Below are 9985 nucleotides of genomic sequence, written 5' to 3' on the forward strand. Positions count from 1 at the left end.
GGATCTGAGGGCAACTTCACTTGTGATTCCCAACAACTGGTACTCAGAGGCATCCTACCTCCGACAGCAGAGGCAGAACATAGACAACGTAGTAGCCACTGATTGCTGTACCCTCCATGAATCTGTCCAATCCTTTACTTGAGCCATCCAAGTTGGTGGTTATCACTATTTTTTGTGGGAGCAAATTCCATAGTTGAACTATGCACCGCATGTGGAAATAGTTTACAGTATTTAGTCTATCCTGAATCTTTCAACATTCAGCTTCACTGCAATATCCTAGCATCCATAATACTAGGTTCTAGTATTATGAATTTATGAGATGATTGTGGACGGGGGTGCCAACTCCTGGGGGCCAAGCCCTCCCCACCCCCAATATGCTAAGCTAAAGGTAAAGGTAAAGGGACCCCTGACCATTGGGTCCAGTTGTGGCCGACTCTGGGGTTGCAGTGCTCATCTTGCTTTATTGGCCGAGGGAGCCAGCATATAGCTTCCAGGTCATGTGGCCAGCATGACTAAGCTGCTTCTGGCAAACCAGAGCAGCGCACGGAAACGCCGTTTACCTTCCCGCCAGAGCGGTACCTATTTATCTACTTGCACTTCGACATGCTTTCGAACTGCTAGGTGGGCAGGAGCAGGGACTGAGCAACAGGAGCTCACCCTGTCATGGGGATTCGAACCGCCAACCTTCTGATCAGCAAGTCCTAGGCTCTGTGGTTTAACCCACAGCGCCACCCAGACTAAGCTAGAGAGGCCTTAATCTGATCCCATTTTTCTCATGCTCTTCTGGCCTGAAAGTCATTTCTCTCAACCTTGACCATTAGTTGGCTATTGTTACTGAATAATAAGCACTGCACAGTGATTGTGCTGTACAGGACAAAATCAAATGCACATTCCATGGTGCATTATCGGTATATGAGTGTGGAGGGGAATCTACCCTGGGAAGAAGGGACATTTTGCATCAATCAGTCCTTCCCCCTCACACATCCACCCACCTACTGCAGGCTTCCTTCAAAACAATGAGCTGCACCGCAAGCGACATCGTCTTTAATCAGCCTCTTCCCCTCTGGAATCCTTTTATAAATATTGCTAATAGCTCAGCACATCGTACAAATGTACAGCATGTTCTGCCTCTGCTGTCCTTCGAGAGTCATGGAAAGATGACTTCAGTGAAATATTGTTGCTCAGATGCTTTGGCAGATCTCTACCATGGGCCTACGCTTGCCTTTTCCACCTGCCCTGCCTCCATCTCACCCCAGAAGACCTGCCCACATTTACTGTGATGGCCTTGAGCTAGAGATCTGGAGGAGGAAAAAGGCATCTCAGGACAAGATGGAGCAGGCAGGTGATGGGACAGGTTATGAATGACCATGCAATGTAGAGAAAGAATCATTAGAGTGGGCAGAGAGGCTGAAGGCCACACCATCAGTTTATCATTGGGTGGGGGGTTGTTTGTTGTATTTCTGAGTCACCCCATGCCTATCATCATAAAAAGCAGGTTCTACTGTTATGAAAGTCCCATGGACTGCAAGAAGATCAAACTATTCTGAAGGAACCATTCTGAAGGAAATCAGCCCTGAGTGCTCACTGGAAGGACAGATCGTGAAGCTGAGGCTCCAATACTTTGGCCACCTCATGAGAAGAGAAGACTCCCTGGAAAAGACCCTGATGTTGGGAAAGATGGAGGGCACAAGGAGAAGGGGACGACAGAGGACGAGATGGTTGGATAGTGTTCTCGAAGCTACCAGCATGAGTTTGACCAAACTGCGGGAGGCAGTGGAAGACAGGAGTGCCTGGCGTGCTCTGGTCCATGGGGTCACGAAGAGTCGGACACGACTAAACGACTAAACAACAACAACACTGTTATGAGAGAGAGGGAGGGAGGGAGGGAGGGAGGGAGGGAGGGAGAACCACAGCTCTGTCCAGTTTCTCAAAATCACACATTTTATAAACTTCTTTCGTGTCCCAATTTACACACCTTTTATTCCAAACTATAACATTGTGCATTTTCCAAGGGGGAAATGCTCCAGTCCCTGCATTATTTTGGTGGCCCTTTTAGGCATCTCCCAGCTGTAACGCTATCATTTTTGAGATGCAGAGACCAGAGTTGTGTACAGTATACCAACTGTGGCCACACCATAGGTATGTATAAAATCGTTATGACATTGGCCGTATTATTTTCAATCTCTTCCCCTAACACAGACCTTGCCCTTTTTGCAGCTGTGACACCCTGAGTTAACATTTTTATTGAGCTATCTGCCATGACCTGAAACTCACTTTCCTGATCAGCCATTGCCAGTCGAGACCCCATTGGTGTAAATGTGAAGCTGGTCAAAAAGGGAGGCTTTATTTGTTCAAAAATAAATCCCAGTCCTTAAATGTTTGCACTGGAGCAAGGCTCAGAACTCTTGACTACAGGAAGGACAAAGCAAGAAATAAATGCCATGAAGAACAATGCACATGTGTAGATGTCAAGGAAAGGGAAACATAATAAAGCCCTTTCAGATTCTGCTGACATACAGTAGCTACAGAGGACGGCTGTGTATTCAACTGTAATTTTACGGCACGTTCAAAGTACATTTCAAAGAATTCTGGACACTGTAGTTGACCGCTCACATAGTTACAATTCACATCAACCCTTAACAAATGACAGTGCCCAGAACTCAGGTGGAGGGCAGAAGATGCTTTGAATGCGCTTTAAAGTAATAGCATGTATGAAGCCCAAGCAAAACGGGAGAAATGAATCCTGAAATGAATGGGAGGAGCTTAGAAATATGCCAGACCTTATCAGTATTCCAAAAACAAGGTCAACACGAAGGAAGAATAGCCTACTTGCTATTCAAAAGGAATCCTTCTATTGAACAAGAGACACATTCGCATTAGCGTTGTCGACTGCAACGATCCGCTCCAAGGAGGAAGAGGACAAATTATATATCATCGATGAAATTAGGACTTATAGATCCCTTCCCGCATACCCCTTGTTTGGGAAATTAACATGTTCAAATACTAGAGGGTGATAGGTTATCACTGATATGTCCTTCCACTAATGCAGTGGGGGGGGCAGGGAGCAGAATCTCAGGTCTGGGGATTCAAATGCAGACTCTTCCCATTCCACACACCCTTCTTCCCCTACCTCCCCAGCCACACCACACCTGGGGTGGGGCCACGTCCTGTGTTCCTTATCCAGAGTAACCATCTGGCTACAATGAGGTGCCCAGCAGCTGGGGACAAGGGATGAATGCCTATCTGTGGGTCAAATCTTTGGGTTTTTTTTAGTTTGAAAGTGTGTGGAGTTTTGCTTTTGATGTGTTTATATTGCTTTGGATTTGATGGGTTTATATGTTATTTTGCATTTAAATTGTTTTCATGCTTATCTATTGCAAGCTGCCCAGAGAACATTGTGTTACGAGAGCAGGAACATGTCCTGGTCGGGTTTGATGAGGCCCTAAGCTACTGAATGTAATGGGGCCCTTTATATGTCCAGCTGTCCTTTGTCAACAACAAATTATCTCTGTTTTTGTGTTGAATATATGCTATATGGTAATTTATGGAACTAATAGGTATCTAAAGCCATTTGCACATGTTGCCACGCAATTAGTCCATGTAGAATGTAGGCACCTTATATACAGAAATGACCAAACCAGTGATATTTTAGGGAGCAGGCCAGCAGGCGGGGCCCATTACTTACATCATAGGAGCCTAAAGGTAAAGGGACTCCTGACCATTAGGTCCAGTTGTGGCTGACTCAGGTGTTGCGGCGCTCATCTCGCTTTATTGGCTGAGGGAGCCGGCGTACAGCTTCCAGGTCATGTGGTCAGCATGACGAAGCAGCTTCTGGCGAACCAGAGCAGCGCATGGAAATGCCGTTTACCTTCCCGCTGGACCTATTTATCTACTTGCACTTTGACATGCTTTCAAACTGCTAGGTTGGCAGGAGCAGGGACCGAGCAACGGGAGCTCACCCCATCGCGGGGATTCGAACTGCCAACCTTCTGATCGGCAAGTCCTAGGCTCTGTGGTTTAACCCACAGTGCCACCCACATCCCTCATGGGAGCCTACACAACACAAAATACTATTGCTGTATGTAGGTTTCATTTCATTTATTTTTTTATCTTATATTTTGGAAATGCACATCCAGGTACTTTTCCTTTAATTTTTGGGGGGGACCCCAAGAGAGTGGGGCCCTAAGCTAAATTTGTTTAGCTTATATGTAAATCCAGCACTGGTCCTGGTTTTCAGGTGTAAAAATGGCGTCGGGGGAATTTTGCCAAATTGGCAAAATGAAAACACAGATGTATGGCAACATGATGGAAACAGCTCAAAAAGCTTAAAATCATTAGGTATCCTTTAAAAAGCTCAACAACTTTGTGGGTGTCAGGAATTTGGCAACCCTGGGAGCAGCATTCAAAGGCCATAAATAAAATAAATAAATAAAACCCAAAACAATGGCTGGCCATCTGAGGTATTGTGTTCCATATCCCACTTTTAGTACATTACTGGGTATATTTCTCTCTTCCCCCTTCTGCTAAGGAGCTTGGCCTCAGGGTGACACCTGGGGCTCCCAGTTCTACCCTCACAATAAACCTGTTATTGTGGCAACAGACACAGTTTATGGGCTAAGTACAGATTTGAACTCATATTGCCTCAGTCTAAGTCCAACATTTGATCCTGCTGGTACTGCAAAGTATAGGAAATGAAGCTTAAATTTTTACAGGTGGATTGTGTGATGGCTGAGCTGGGTGACAACACATGTAAAATCAGTCAATAAGAGTATAATGTACAACAGAATCTTGCTCTCACAGAGGCCAACCAAATGCCTGTGAGAAACCAGCAAGCAGGATTTGAGCACAAGAACACTCCTCCCTCCTGTGGCAACTGGTATTCAGAAGCTGTCTCCAACTGTGCAGGGTGGAGCATAGCCATTATGTGGTGCTTTTTCAAATAAATGTTTTACACTATTATTTCTGCAATTGACCTGTCATGCCCAGCACCATGCAGTAGCGAGGTCAGGGTTTTGCCAGCACGCACCATGGGTCTCTGCCCTCTTCCTTACTAGTGTGCAAGCTTGGACTGAGATTTCCATGCATACTATCAATAGTAATCTGTAGCTTGGTCTACAAGTATCAGTTTAATAAGAAATTTCAAGTGCTGTCTGGAAGTACCAGCCTTGTCCCTGGAAATATCTTCCCTCATCCATTCTTAGATGTTTTGAGGCCAGTTGTGGTTACACCACAGTAGGGAAAGCATTTTGCACATTCTCAGAGGCAGTCTTATTTTCTCACATATCTAGGGACAAAGAGGTAGAACTATTGTTAGCTACAGGGTTTTCTCCTCATTTTTAAGTGAAACAACCTGATTCACTCTTTGTGGACTAAACAGTTGTTCTTTGATTTTTTTATACTTCTTTGGATTCTGTGATACAACTTTCAGTTCCACAAAGTAGTAAAATACATGTTGAAATCTGTATTTGAGGTTAAAATGTGTGTGTGTGTGTGTGTGTGTGTGTGTGTGTGTGTTATGATAGAATGCATACAAAAACGCCTATTTTACGAAGAATGCATTCAAGGCTATTGTGATTTTGTGTGTGAACTTTTTTCTTAAATGGCAGATCAACCTAGAAATGGGATAAAATAGACATGAATTAAATAACCTGCAAAAGCAGACTGGTTGTCCCTACCAACAGTTTCTTTCCTTGAGGTCCACATGAATCTGGAGCCAGTTTTATGTCCTGTTCCAAAACAAGAAACAGCTTAATTGTTTAAGAGATTCTCTGAACTCCGGGACAATTGTATCTTCACTGCCCCTGACTGTTCTGCCTTTTCTCTTGCTACAGGATTTGTCAAATCCCCAGTGTCTTGAGCGAGGCAGTACTTGCCCTTAGGAACAGCAAGAGCACAGCTTGTCATCAACAAGAGACAGGCTTCCCATGAATTACTCCCTTCCCCAAGCAGCTGCTCAGCACTTGCTTGATGACTCATGGGGGACCTGGCAAGCCTGCCAGCACCATCAGGAACCTTAGCAGCTCACAGAGTCCTGGTGGATCATGAGTGGCACACACTGCGTGTTTGGCAGCTCTTTTGAGTGCCTCTGTGCTTCTCTGAGTATCACTGTTGCTTGGGGTTTCCATCCCAGATTGGCTTGCAATTAAGCAGACTCCCACACAGCCTACCTTGTTTTAATTAAAGCTGAAATGTCCAAAGTTTCTTTTTTTAATAAAATAATTTTTATTGATTTTCCATTTCTGGTTTATTACATCAAATGTTACATTCTGCTGTTTGTACATAATACTATGTTATCACCTGTTATATTTCTTTTTCTCTGTAAATCAAGTTGTAAATGTTTATTTAAATCCTGCCAACGAGTCCATGGTTGTTGTTTTTTTGTTTCTGCAAATAAGTTGTAAAAGGTTCCCATTCTTTTCCAAAGTCACTATTGTCCTGAAATGTCCAAAGTTTCACTCAGAAGGGCAAGGCTTCCTCTTTTTCGTCTAATGTTCCCTGGCATGTGACAAGATTGCAAGGGATCTTACCTATTTGAAGGGATCTTACCAGAATGCTACTGTCCTTTCAGGGGAGACAGCTGCCTTGGAATGTGCCATTTCAGCCAATCACACCTCTTCTGGCATGTCTGTTAACGTACAACTTGCAAGGAAGGTTGCTCTTACCTAATGTTACTCTGCTACTTAATGATGATGATGATGATGATGATGATGTAAAAGGCACAGTTCTTATTTGAAAAAAATACATCCACAGCACTATTTTCAACAGTTTAGGCAGAATCAGCATTCATTCCAACAGTCACCCATTCTTCATGCTCATAGAGTTTATAATTGATTATATCACACTGGGGAATTTAAGACAGGAATAACTCAGGTACAAGGAATATAAAGCACTTGAGATAGGTTAAAAGTTGAATCTAAAGATAGGCCATACATTCCATTCACCTAGCCTAGATGAATACTCACATTGAAAAATCATACCTGACTTAGGATGCCCGACTTAGGAAGCACATTCATTCCCTCCAGGAATTCTGGGCAGCGTAACTTACCTCTCTCAGAGTTTCCATCCTCAGAAACTCTAAGCAAACTAGAGTGGCCAGGAATCTTGGGTGGGTGACATGTGTTGAATGAGCTTTAAAGGTAGAGGGCCTTTCCAGATTAGCTTTTTATATACATTCAGGATGGTTTGTGCTCTTGACGCTATCAGGATTGTCTCACACACTTCCACATTTAAGTTGATCCACCCTTGGGATGGTCACATGGCACAAGCAGCAATCTGCATGGTCTGTAGCTTCCAGCAAATATCACAAAACGTTTCACACCAGAAATATTCCAGAGTAAGTTCTTTTCCCTACTACCTTTGATGCACTATGAAAATATGTAGCTTGTGTTTTGTTTTGCTGTGTCTTTAGACAGAGCTCCCAGATATTTTGCACTGAAGGTTTATTTACAACCTTGTATGAATAGAAAGTTTGACTGGTGAACCATATTTCCACCGCCACATAAGGTGCCATACTTCCCTATTTGGAAGGTATCACCAACAATTACATTTCAAGGTCTACCTTCCTGCCAATCCACTAAGCAGCTCATCTTTACACTTTGTTTGCATACGAATGAGCCAGAAAAATAATGCTGGTAGCATGTCTAAGAAGACTGACAAATCAGCATGTTCATATTCTCCAAAGCAAGCTAATAGCCACATGCAGGCAGGTGGAGTCTGCTTACGACTACATTGACCCTTAGCTTATTAATCAGAAACATGTCACCAGTATTTGCTCCATGCTAAACTGAAACAAATTCTCCTTAATTAAAAAATAATTCCCACTGAGCTTCCAGCTCAGAGTAAGACCCTGTGAGTTTATTATTGTTTTGGCTCATTCAGGGAGACTGTTTATCGCAGCTCAAAGCATAACACTATTAAACCATATTAAATGGGATTTTAGTGGTGTCTTCCCTCCCACATTGGCCCTTTGCATAGGGGTATACATCATAAACTAGATAAATGCTTCATTAGGAATAGCATTGTTACTTTCTAGACTGAGTCATGTGTTCTTGAGCAATTCAGAAAAAAAATTTGTTTTATTTCTTCACCTTAAGAGGGTTTTTTTTTCCACCTTCACTAACAGTTAGCCAATATTTTAACTAGTCTCTGTTCCTGTGCCTTTAACAGCAGCTCGGTTGGCACTCATTATTATTTCCAGGATATTATAATGCCTATCTAAATGCTATGAAAAACGTCCCTGATTGTTTCTGCACATCAGGATGGCTTTAAAGCTACAGGATCATGCCAGGATGGGTTGGGTTTTTTGTCAGCTGGCAACCCTATTCACCAAAACTAAATAAAATTACTACCTCTGAATATTCCCACCATCCACACACTGTATGAAGCTATGGAACCTCTTAACATATTTTGCAACATGTGCCCATTCTCTGTAGAGGATTTTTCTCAGTCCTCTTCATTTGAGGCTTGAAGCCTCTTGTGGATGCAGGTTCCACAGCTTAACCATGCGCCATGTGAAGATGTACTTTATTTTGTCTGCCCAACATTCAGCTTCATTAGATGGCCAGGGGTTCTAGTGCTACATGGGGGGAGGGGAGACAGGCAAAATGCTTCCAGCAAGCCTTTCGCCCTCATTCATCACCATCAAGCGAATTTCAGTATGAAATGAGGTCGGTGCTCTTCCATATTTTCAAATTCTTAACAGCACTTTGCACTTGGGAAAGGTTATACATAAAAATGAATGATAACCTTAAAAGTTCCGTAAAGAATTCAGAGCTATAGTTAATCTGGATTTTTGGAAGGAAGCACCCTGCTCATAGCCAACAGACTTATTAAGCTCTCTTTCAGCAAAAGAGTATATGCAGCCTAACATCTGAGTTATCAGGATTAAATTCAGTCCTGAGGAAAAGCAGCAACAATAAAACATGAGGAGAGGCCTTGTATTTTTCATTTTAAAAGAGAACACAGCGAGAGAACAGTAGACTCTCTGGCAGAAAATCAATTGTGCCCTCAGCATTCGGTTACCTGGGTGGCTTTTCTGTCATGTTGCATTGACAATCAACAGAGCTTATGCCCCACTTCAACATTAATTTTTTTAAATAAGAGAACCCAGTAAGCTGCCGTAATACTGCTAGTAATTATGAGGCACAAGGGGAAGACAAATAACACTTGTGGCATAAATCAAAGCAAACATAATTTTCTTGCAAGGCTATTGTGTTGTCATTGCAGCAAGGCAGAGGACGAGCCTTATTATCCTCTCCCTGGCTTAGCTTATATGTGCGCAACGTTTTCCATCTTGTCTATGCTACCACCCTATATTCTTTCTACCCCACCTTTAGCTACAGCTTGTCCTCATCAAGAAACGTGGGGAATGGGAGCTTTGGGAGGTTGATGCTGAGAATCCTCTATTGGAGATCCTTAGCTCAGAGAAAGAGGACCTCCAGAAGTGGTTGAAGTAAAGTGCCCATCATCCTGGTAACTGAAGCTGATGGAAGCTGGAGACCAACAACATCTAGAGGGCCATTGGTTCCCCTTGTCCCTTTTCTTGGGGACAGGCAATGGCTGTTAAACTGATTCAAATCTGTAGTGTGGATATGTCCTAAGAGAAAAGATGTTCCTCACAGAAAGGAACCACTTCCCTTTGGGTTCTTCAAACAGAATAGCTTCTCTAACACTACATGTGTAGCTGAAGTAATCTTGTCATGTATTCACTACACTGTGTTTTGCTTCAGACCTGGTTTCTCTTCTACCTGGAGAACTCTCCTGAGTCTCCTTCAGGCTCTCAGTAGGTTCCTTACCGACAGGCTCAGATTTTGTTTATTTTCAAAGTGAAACCTTCGGTAAACCTCTAAAAATAATCCCAAACTCAGGCGTCTGTTGAGTCTGAAATCACTACTCGACTATGAGTGTATTTCATTGGTTCTCACCAGAACTGGCATTGTAGGACTGATAAGGAGGCATTTGGTGTCAGTGCTTAGGGATTTCTAAC

General features: G+C 43.1%; 1 long non-coding RNA gene across 1 annotated transcript; it reads right to left on the reverse strand.

Annotated features, from left to right (window-relative positions):
- Positions 1-5107: 5107 nt before the first annotated feature.
- On the reverse strand, positions 5108-6653 carry LOC309337622. Its single transcript, XR_014154450.1, has 2 exons — positions 6547-6653; positions 5108-5284 (listed from the first exon to the last, which is right to left on the reverse strand). It is a non-coding gene; the product is annotated as an uncharacterized lncRNA (long non-coding RNA).
- Between the last annotated feature and the right edge of the window lie 3332 nt (positions 6654-9985).

This window comes from Podarcis erhardii (genome assembly GCF_964252035.2).
Source record: "Podarcis erhardii genome assembly, chromosome: 3".
NCBI lineage: Eukaryota > Metazoa > Chordata > Lepidosauria > Squamata > Lacertidae > Podarcis > Podarcis erhardii.